Below are 9,350 nucleotides of genomic sequence, written 5' to 3'. Positions count from 1 at the left end.
GAGATAGGAAAACCAGGAAAGTTCTAACAGGAAGGCAACATCAACAGGCAAGCAGCATAACAGAGGTCACCTGTTGGAAAAGCTCCAGGAAAATTCCCACTTATTCAGGGAGTCAAGAATGTGTTGAGTCAAAGTCTATTAGGAAATTAATCTAGTGGGCTGAGTGGGAGGTGCTTGCCTCCATCTTACCCTCAAAAATACTTTGGATAGCGTCTCACAGCTACTGCCCTGAAAGGCCAAGAAACCCATTGCAAATTGCTGTATGATCCCCAGGACAGCACTGCCCTCAGCCAGGAGTGATTTGTCAGCAGGCAGACAGGGAACGGTGGTGACAGGAACCACGGACTCCTCCCTAATTCAAGAGGGAAGATTTTTCCCAGCAGGAGGTTGACAAACCCAGCAAACAACCCAACAGCACACCACTGAGGCTGTGTCAGTCCACAGTCTCCCATCCCACACTCACACATCTTGGGGACAGAGCCCTCATCTTTTGTGGGTGTTGTCTCAGTCCTGACCAGGTAAAACCTGAGGGACACATGAGATGGACCCATAAAGTCCATTGCTGGGATGAAAGTGGCTTCATCCATGAGACAGAGAACGAGGGCTGGGGCTATAACAGCTCATCCCATGAACACCACTGCAAACACCACACCAGAGGATTAAAGTCTCCATTAGATGGTTTCCCAGGGCTTTACAGATCAGCTATAAAACTGTGTACTGGGACAAAAGTTGGCAGCATGGGAACAAAGCTGTGGCATCATTTTTCCTCTGCAGATTTGCCTCAGCTATTTCTTAGCCTGCACCCTGCTCAAGAACTGAGCTGGAGTGATGACATTTGAGCATTGTATGGCCAAAAAAACCTACATGTGCAAGGAGAAGTAGGGAAGCATCCAGTGCAGGATCGGCATTACTGAGCTGTCTTGTGCCTCTGGGATTGCTCCATGCAGAAAGAAGGCAATAAATAACAGTGACTGATGGCAGTAGCAGCATGCCCTGTGCAGAGGGCTCTGTGGAGGATACCAGCGGGATCTGCAGGCACAGGGTCCTGAAGGCAGGAGGGTGGCTTGAGGTGCCCAGGTGGTGCCCAGCCCCACACTTTGTGGGCAGGCACTACTGCCTCTCACAGAAGCAAATTAATGCTTCCTCTCCCTCCCTCCCTCCCTCCCTCCCTCCTTCTCTGCTTCCCACCCGCTCCTCACACCACCCCAGTGGCCACCGGGGAGGGAGCCCGGGGGGCGCCCGGTGGCTCAGGGACACAGGTGCCTGTCACCTGCTCCCGGCGCCAGCTGCGGTAGAGGAGGATGGGGCCAGCAGCCTGGTCTCCCTCATGCCCTTTTCCTGCCTGACAGGGGGAGAGTCTGAAGCCTGCAAGAGGGGAAGTCAGTTTCTAAAAATCACAACCATTTGCAAGGCGTATCAGGTGGAGTATTTGAAATTGCTTGAAATGTTTTTTTGTTTTTTTTTTTTTTTTAATGGGGAGGGGAGGGGTGGGGAGGGGAGGGGAGGGGAGGGGAGGGGAGGGGAAGCAGAGCTGCTGTGTTCCAGCTAGGAAGCAACAGCACAGCAGCCCCAGGTTCAGCAAACTGCACTGGCAGGAGATGAACCAACCTGCAAAGGCCACATGGTGACATCACCACAGCAGTTTGCACCCCCTGACATCCCCTGGGCTGCAGGGTCCCCACCGCCCCCAAAGCTGTGTCATGTCCGATAGTGCCCCGGCACAGGGGCAAGCGGTAATCCATGGTGGGCTTGGAAACAAACACCTCACTGGCACTTCCTCAGCCTCCTGCTTCTCCTTGTCAAACTTCAGCTTCTTTCCCTTGAAATTGAGTTAAGGGAGGCCTGGGCTTTTCCTTTTGCACAGATGAGGTGGGGGGGTGCTGCGGGGGAGGGGTTGCTATAATTGGATCACTCACTGTGTGACTAATCACAGTGCCGGTAACCACAGTGACTGTGGTTTTAACCTTACTTGGTCATTCCCAAGCCACCGGATGACCCAGCCATCTGCAGCAGGGCAGGCAGCCGTGGCGTGGGGCTGGGGCACGCACCCCACACCCTCACTGCCAGCCTGTGCGTGGGTGGGGTGGGTGTGGTGGGACATCGGCACCAGGCCTTTCTCCATCTCTGTGCTGGTGGCCCTCTGGACAGGTGTGGGTAGGTTGGGAGTGTGGCCACAGAGCAGACAGGACTGGGAGCTTGTGGTGGGTATGGGCTTCAGCCAAAAAATCCAGCTCCAGATGTGAAATTGGAGTGTTCCCCAGAGGAGGGGCTCAGGCTTGGCACAGGGACAAACCCATAGCTCTGCACCTCTGTGTCTGGATGTGACTGGTGACATCAGTCCTTGCTGCAGAGGTGGCATCTGACTGTCCTCAACTTGCCCTGGTGCATCTATTTCTGGCAAGGGAGAAACAGCTAGATTATGGATGGTAGATCAGATTAAGTTTGATTCTTATTCATTTGAGTAAGAACAATCCTTAAAAGCCATTATTAATCTCTTTACCTTTAATTACCCAGCCAATTGCTAGGCATCCTGGCAGTCTTGCTTTTACCAGGCGACCTGGTGAACCTGAATACGGATAGGGGCAGCACTGCGTGGGCTGCCACTGTTTGTTGGGAAGCAGAGCTACAGCGAGGTGTGTCAGGGCACTCACCTTTCTCTGTAACAAATACAGGGCAGTGAGGTGAGGCCAGAGCACACCCCCCTGCCCCGTGCAAACACAGCCGCATGGGAGAGCCGGGTGGCTGCTGCCACCGCCGCTCCTTTTGAGCCCCGTGTTCAGTTTCTCCAAAGGAGGACGGAAGGAAGCAACAAATGGGAAGGAAACGGGCCTGCTTGTGAAATCCAAAACCGGATCGGTAAGAAAAACATCATAAATTATGGATCCTCTGGAGCCGCCGGCAGCCTGTCACTGTGCATGATCTGTCTCCATTGTACTTTTCTGTGTGGGTGAAACTGTTGTAAACTAACACAGGGCGAGCTTTTTCTGCCGAGGATCGCTGCCCACTGCTGGAAGAGCCCTCTGCCTTCCAGCACAAACAGGCCATTGCAAACCAAATGTTTCGTGTAACCGATAGCGGCCCCAGCGGATAGGCAAGCCCTTGAAGAGGGTGAAGGGGAATGAGGCTTTCAGCTGATCCTGCTCACTGGAGCTTAGCACCGGTGGATGCGCCAGCTGCAAGGACGGGGATGAACAGCCTGGGCCAGCACAAGGCTGCCCATTGTTCCCCAATAGCTGCTGGAAAAGACAACCGGATAAGGGGAGACGAGTGGCAGCACTGCAGTGCAGGACACCCATGCTGGGGAGCCAAGGGACTCTGTCCCGACCCCCAGCCCCGGCTCCCAGGGGCAGTGTGGGGGGCACATGGGGAGCATCCAGGTCCTCCCAGAGCAGCAGGGGTTATGGGTTGTGGGGAGGGGGATTTTCAGCCCCCCAGCTGCATCAGCCTGTCTCAGATACCAGATGCAAGCGGGCAGGGGGAGGAGGGGAACGGGAGCAGAGAACGAACTCAAGGTCAAATAGCGAGGGGAGGGGAAGGAAGAGGAGGTGGCGGGGAGGGGAGGAAGGGTGTCCCCCACACGGGTGGAGAATCGCTCTTTATCCACCCTCCTTCCCCCTTTCCACACACCAACCACAGAGGCAGCCTCTCATCAGGATATTTATGAACACACGCACAAATGGGAGGCTGAGGAGAGGCAAAAAAAAAAAAAAAAAAAAAAAACACCAACAACCACCCAACCCTATTTTGCTCATTCTCTTTCTTCAAAGAGCAGATGTGCTGTGGCCTGCAAACTGAGAAGGACACTCCCTTGCTGTTAGCTAATTTAGGCTGACATGTTAGGGTTTTGTGGTTCGAAACAAGAAGTTTAGTAATCAGCCACTAACATTAACCAACACCTCTCACACAACCACCCGCACTGGGCTCAAGCATCCTTATATGTAATGGGGAGAAAAAAAAAAAAAAAAATTTCCCATTGCATAAGACAGTGCCGTGGTACTGCCGGCAAGTCCCTGGCCACAGGAGCTGATCCAGCAGCCCGCTCTCACAGAAGCCCAAAGATTAGCAGTGGCAAGGAAAAGGCTCTCATATTGCCCTGGTGCTCGCCAAATGTGTGCCACCCCCATGGATTCAAAGAAATAAGTCTTTCTAGCAGGTTTATATAATTTTAAGGAGTCTTCTCTCTCCTTTTAAGCCACTTTCCTGCTTGTTTTCTCTATTTCTGGCCATGGTTCAGCAGCTCATCAGAAGGTGGGCTAGTCCCTCATTGAAGATTCAAATGCACTTCTCTGCCAAATTGACCTGCTGTTATTCCTCCTTTCAGCTACTGTAACCAACACCACACAAACAATGAATTATGAGATTAGAGTTACAGAAAAATGGCCTCATTCTGCAGATGTTGTGTCTGGAACCGGCTGCTGCGACTCATGTTTGTTGTGTCATCTTCTTCACTTCCCTCCCCTCCTCCTCCTCCTCACAGTCCCACCTTCACCAGGTGATGGTGGGAGCCAGGGTCCCTGTTATGCAAAGGGTTAATTAACATCTTCCAACTCTGATACACCCCCCCTAAAAAAGAAGGAAAAAGTGGAAATGAGTGAGAGAGAAAAATATCATCAATAAGAGAATAGCTGTTGTACAGGCAGACAAGCAGATAATTGAACTGGAATTTAAAAAGCCATAGCAGAATTATTTTAAGACATATTGGAGTTTCACATTGAAGTTGCATGGAGGGGACAGCACAATGCAGGGAGGATGGAGAGGGCACACAGGGTTCCTTTGTTGTGTGGGTGTGTTTTGGGAAAGGTGGGGGTGTGCATGTGTATGTGTGTGAGTGCACACATGTATGTATGGGGGTGTCACACACGTGTGGGGGGGTGTCACACATGTGTGGTGGAGCTGGCACGCTGCCGTCGGTGGCTCGGCATCGCAGCACCTGTGGACTGAAAGCCCCACGCCACGGCAGCATCAGAATACAGCCCTGCAGCCTCCAAGTACATTTGCTACCTGAGGAGCTTCAGGGTGCTCTGGTTGGTTTTTTGGGATTTTTTTTTTCCCCACAGCAGATCCAAATTTTCAGGTTAAAAAGTGGTGCTTTTAAAGGACATTTGGGGAAAAGAAAATATAACAAAATAAAACAAACACCTTAAACTCCCAATGCTGCTGAGAGTTTTGCTGTTGACTACAGCTGGGAAAGGAATTTGCCCAGGAAGCCAGTGACTGATGTGGATTGAGCCTGGCAGATACACTTCATCATTCTTCTTTTTCCCACTATGCAAGGATTACACAGCTCAATAATTATATCTTATGTGCAATTTTTAATGCACATTAGGGAGTGATGAATGGAATAAAAGCTTCCTGCATGCCGAAGGACCCAAGTTATGCTCTTGGTTAGTGGTGGGACGGCTTTGTTTCAAAGTCAGTTGGAGCTATTTGCCAGTTTCATCATATTTTAGGGGAATACCTTTGACAAATAAAACAAAAATTCACCAGCATTTAATTTGGAGTTTTCAAATGAAAGTATCTACAATTTTCAAAATGAAAAAAATTCAATTCTGTGTTTTAAAATTCTGTTTCACTTTGGAAATTATTTATGTTTAAGGACTTTACAAGGCAAAACAAAATGAAATTATCTTCTTTGGAGTAAAATTAATCTTTACCTATTTCCTGTGTTGCTGAGCATTTTTTCCCAGTTCAATGAAACCTTTTTGTGTTGTTGTTTTTGTTAAATTTATGTAAGACAGAGCGATGGGTGCCCCAGCCCACCTGGCTGGCTCCCTCAAAGGAGAAGGAGAAGGAGGTATCACTGCAAGGGAAAGTAATTGTCCACATGGTGACAATAACTGTGAGTTCATCAGGATGCAGCCTGGTATCCCTATGAAATCACAGATCAGGCACCACGGAAGTGGGATGAGTGCAGTGAGGCCAGGAGAGGGAGGAGGGCCACCAAACTTCTCCCTTCTTCGCTGATCACTACCCAGTCTGGGTATCCCAGCCTGCATGGAACATCCCCTCTGCCTCTCCAGAAAGAGCCTGGAGGTCATCTTGCAACAGGAAGCTGGGAGTTTCTGCATTAAAGAGCAGATGGCTCCTTGCCCCAAAGTGGGGCAGTCCCCATGTCCTCCAGAGAAGACACAAGTGTGTCTCTGAATTGCCTCGGGTTGCATCCATCCTTCCACTGCCCCCCACGGGCACCGTCTCTGGCACGCTGTGGTGCTGCCGTGTGCCTTTTTAGTAACTGGGACTGCTGTGACACTCCAGAGGATGAGAAAGCACAAGACAGGGACAGGAAAGCGGCTGCAAGAAGAAGCCCCATGGAGATGCTGCATCTGCTCCATCTCTTTCTTTTCCGCTGGTATTTTAATCTCTCAGCTAAAACAAACAGCAAGTTGCAGGGTTTGGCTTGATCTTTTGTGTTTTCTGCAGATTTCTCAGCCTATCATCACATCCTGTTGTGCTCCAGGCAATGTGTACTTCTGGGCTTTGTTTGACACCAGGCTGCACAGGCTGGAGCTATAGGTAGGCTCTGGTATATTAAAAATAGGTAGTGTTCCTTGAGGAGAAACACTGTTTTCTGAGAAGCTGCAGTGCTGTTAGGCAGCAGGTTCAAGATCCTCTTCTGCCTGTGTCTCTGATTTCAACTTCTCAACAGCATCAGTTCTCTTTGCACTCAATGCTTTTGCCCATTGTTTTTATTTCCATTTTTTTAAGGCAAACTCATATTGACGTTCTCATCCCAGTCCTGTGCTGGTAAGACAGGTTATAAGCATCAGCCTCCCTATTAGCAAATTCAACTAATAATATGACAAAGCAACATTTGATAAACACCAGTTATTAAGACCCAACAATGACAGAAAAGGACATTAGATTCCAGCAGCCTGAGGTCCTTATCCCCTCTTTAGTTCCTTTGTCTGTATTCACAGCAAGTGTTTTCTCCTGTGCCATTGAGAGGTTTTGTATCCTCCAGTCCATTTGCCCTGGACATTTCAGTAGAGCTTAAGCTTATGTGTTTCAGTGGGGTTTGAAATGATGCTGAGAGGCAGCCCAGGAGAAAAAGATGGGGAGGAAAAAAAGTAGAAAGGTGCTCAGAAGCTGAATATGTTCACAGTTGTATGGTAGCTGCTCACCAGCCCATTAATCTGGTATTGCCATGTCTATACAGAAAGAATTACTTCCGTTTTCTTGGAATTTGGATTGTTCCACAGAGATTTATGAGGTTGTGCTATGGCTGAACAAAATCTATTTGGTTTCATTTGAAATATTCAGGTCAAATGGTTACATTTGGTTAAACCCCTCTGTAAGAATGAAAAAGGAGGCTGGATTTCTGGTTGCATTCCTGCTTTTTTCCCCTCCTCCACCCCTTCAAACAACAAGTCGCTCATGAGGAAAGCTCAAGCAAGAAAACCTAGAATTAATTTGAGAAAGTTACAGGGAACGATAAAAAGGTCTAGTAATGGAAATTGCATTAACTTGAGTGCTCAAATCCACTGTTAATCGCAATCCCCATGCTAAGAAGCCGCCATTTGGTGCTACGATCCTCTCAGCAATACCCACTAATAGGTCAAAGGGGTCATTCCCAGCAAGGGGGCTGCTGTGGTCACAAGTGTTTTGGCTGGATGGTGCCAGGATTGCATTGCCATCACCTTGACTCCATCTGCTTTGTGCTGTAGACATTTTCCTTCATTCAGGTAATAGATGAGCATTCAGGCACCTGGCATCATCCATTGCTTGATTTTAAGCTTTTTTTTTTTTTTTTAATCTGCATTTGAGTTACAGCTCTAACCTTTGCAGCAGCATCTTTTTTAACCCCTTTCAAAATCACCCCATGGCTCACACATGGCATCTCTGCTATTTGGTATTCTGTCTCTTGGTTGCTACCCATATGCATTTTAATCTCTCACTGCTCATATTGTCCTTATATAGATGCCATACCAAACTCCTCCCCATCAACTACAGCAGTGAACACCTGTTCTCACATCATTAACTTTATGTGCTTAAATTCTTCAAGAATATCACTCCTGTCCTGTAGCACTACTGCATGTTGAACCCTGATGGATAATCTGTAAAATCTGCAAAATAGCTTCAAGGATGTAATACAGAGGATTCTCCATCCAGATTCACCTGCTGGTTCCCAAACATGCCATTTTAATTTGTAATATATATGCTTGTCTGTTTGGGAATAAGTTTATAAAGCATCTAGGGTAAAAAAAAAATTAAAAAAAAATCCCAGTTTATCCATCCATTATTCTTCCAGCTCAACTGGTGGTAAATCAACAGCCTTAATAAAGTGCTGAATTTTCCAAATGAACAAAAACTACTTCAGGACTCCTGGAGGACAGCACAAAAGTCTTTCCAAATCTCCATACAGCCAGCATCAACTTCATCACCTTCAAGGCTCCCAATTTTTTTTTTTTTTTACTTGGGTGGCAATTTGCACAGGAGCACCTTGATGTGCAGCCTGGTGCTTGCTTGTCCCTCATCTGACATATCTGCTTCCTGTCAGCAGCAGTATCACAGATCCTGGGGCCAGTCCCTTCCCTCCCTCCCTCCCTCCTCTTTCCTGAGCCTTCCCCAGGAGGTGCCGAGTGGGCTCTCTCCACGTGACGGGAGCAGCTGCACTCCTGCTCAGCCCCCCTCGCTCCCCCTGTGTTGCAGCTGCAGCCCATCCTGCCTACAAAGGACGAGGAGCTAACTTTTTGTGGCATATGCTGTTACAGTCGGCTTTGCTGCATCTTTTGTCTGGATTTGTTGTCTTCAAAATAGCTGAAGCCTCTTTGCTTTCTCAGCATTCACTGAGCCTGAGCATTCAGCCAGCACACATATTAGAATTTTGTCTTTGTAAGCACTCATGGCTGCTGTGAATGTGGCCAGGAGTTGTTAGATCTGGGACATCCTGGCACCCTCTTCCCTTCTCTCACATCATAAACTGGTGCTTCCTTCTCACAGAACTGACCTCAGTCAGCCACCTGCTTGACTATCAGGCCATCCCATCCCATCCCATCCCATCCCATCCCATCCCATCCCATCCCATCCCATCCCATCCCATCCCATCATCACCAGGGGCTTACACCTTCACTTTTGTTGTGCTGGGGTCCCCGTTGAGCCCTCCAGACCTATGTGATGATTAGTGAACTGAGACGCTTCCCTTCCCAGCATCTCCCTGAGCTTTGCCTTTGCAGTGCTGCAAAGACTCCACGGTCAGCAAGAGCAAACCTTTTTCCTCTCCTTCTGTCTGCAGTGTTCCCTGAAAGGTTTAGGAAGACTTGCTCAAGAATTATTTAGGAATGACAGATGTGCCTTCTTCACAGCCTGATGTGCAGGGAGGTTTGCCCATGATGTAAAGGTCACTTTTACAA

This window comes from Vidua chalybeata, chromosome 1 (assembly GCF_026979565.1).
Source record: "Vidua chalybeata isolate OUT-0048 chromosome 1, bVidCha1 merged haplotype, whole genome shotgun sequence".
NCBI lineage: Eukaryota > Metazoa > Chordata > Aves > Passeriformes > Viduidae > Vidua > Vidua chalybeata.
Note: the sequence above shows the minus strand (reverse complement) of the source record.